Source organism: Belonocnema kinseyi, chromosome 10 (assembly GCF_010883055.1).
Source record: "Belonocnema kinseyi isolate 2016_QV_RU_SX_M_011 chromosome 10, B_treatae_v1, whole genome shotgun sequence".
Lineage (NCBI taxonomy): Eukaryota > Metazoa > Arthropoda > Insecta > Hymenoptera > Cynipidae > Belonocnema > Belonocnema kinseyi.
Genome location: NC_046666.1, coordinates 829,594 through 830,980, shown reverse-complemented (window position 1 = coordinate 830,980; position 1,387 = coordinate 829,594). Strand labels below are relative to the sequence as shown.

General features: G+C 23.4%; 2 protein-coding genes across 4 annotated transcripts in view; one reads left to right on the top strand and one right to left on the bottom strand.

Moving 5' to 3' along the window:
- LOC117181471 (DDB1- and CUL4-associated factor 12) overlaps positions 1 to 1,387 on the top strand; it is a 251,124-nt gene that overhangs the window by 136,901 nt on the left and 112,836 nt on the right. The window lies entirely within an intron of this gene.
- The window catches only part of LOC117181473 (pyruvate dehydrogenase E1 component subunit alpha type I, mitochondrial-like), a 44,525-nt gene that overhangs the window by 33,082 nt on the left and 10,056 nt on the right, over positions 1 to 1,387 (bottom strand). The window lies entirely within an intron of this gene.

Genomic DNA, 1,387 nt, shown 5'->3' with positions numbered 1-1,387 from the left:
TTGAATAATATTGTGGAACTTCCTACAAATTAAATTAATTTTTCACCAAAAAGTGGAATTTTCAAGCAAACTCGTGAATATTTAATGAGGTAGATTAATTTTCTATTGAAAAAGACGAATTCTCAACAACATATATGATTTTAAATTAAAAAATATAAATTTTCAACTCAAAATGAAATACTTACATTTTCAATTTTAAAAAAAAAGAATTAAAAAAAAGATTTTCAACAATATAGATAAATTAAAAAAAAAATAATAATTCGACCAGATAGTTTAATTTTCAATCTAAAAAGATGAATTGTTAACAGGAAAATTGAAATTTCTAAAATTAATTAATGGCAATTAATTAATTAATTAATGGCCTTAAAATAATATTGTGAAACTTCCTACAAATTAAATTAATTTTTCACCAAAAAGTTAAATTTTCAAGCAAACTGGTGAGTCTTCAACGAGAAAGATTAATTTTATACTGCAAAAGACGAATTTTCAATAAAATATATGAATTTCATCCAAAAAGGATCAATTTTCAACCCAAAATAAAATACTAACATTTTCAATTTGCAAAAATTAACTAAAAAAAAGGATTTTAACAATATAGTTAAATTTTTAATTTAAACAGAGGAATTGTTAACAGATCAATTGAATTTTCGAACAAAAAATGGCTTTTTAACCAAATTTTGGAATTTCCTACAAATTGGATTAATTTTCTTACCAAAAAGTGGAATTTTCAAACAAACTCGTGAATATTTAATGAGTTAGATTAATTTTCTATTGAAAAAGACGAATTCTCAACAACATGTATGACTTTAAATAAAAAAATATAAATTTTCAACTCAAAATGAAATACTTACAATTTCAATTTACAAAACTTAATTTAAAAAAAAAAATTGAACAATACAGTTAAATGTTTAAAAAAATAATAATTCGACCAGATACTTAAATTTTCAATCCAAAAAGACGATTTTTCAACAGAACAGTTGAATTTTCTAACAAAAAAAGGATTTTGATTAAAATTGTTAAATTTCCTACAAATTAGATTAATATTTACCAAAAACTTGAATTTTCAAGCAAACTCGTGAATATTCAACAAAAAAGACTAATTTTCTACTAAAAGAAAAACGAATTTTCAACAAAATACATGAATTTAAACTTAAAAAAATTTCCAAATCAATTCGCCACCCTCTGAACGCCATGAAGCGCTATGAAGAGTGGCGGCATCTGTTAAAATGTTTGAATATCCAGCCTAATTGTGACGATGCACAGTGGGGTGAAATCGGAAAACGAGGTTCAAAATGACATTTGGAACGCAATTATGCACCGATTTTAGAATTTTTTTTTTGAAAAATTCAGAACTAAATTTTTCAGAAAATGGTGAGAGTAGATTTTT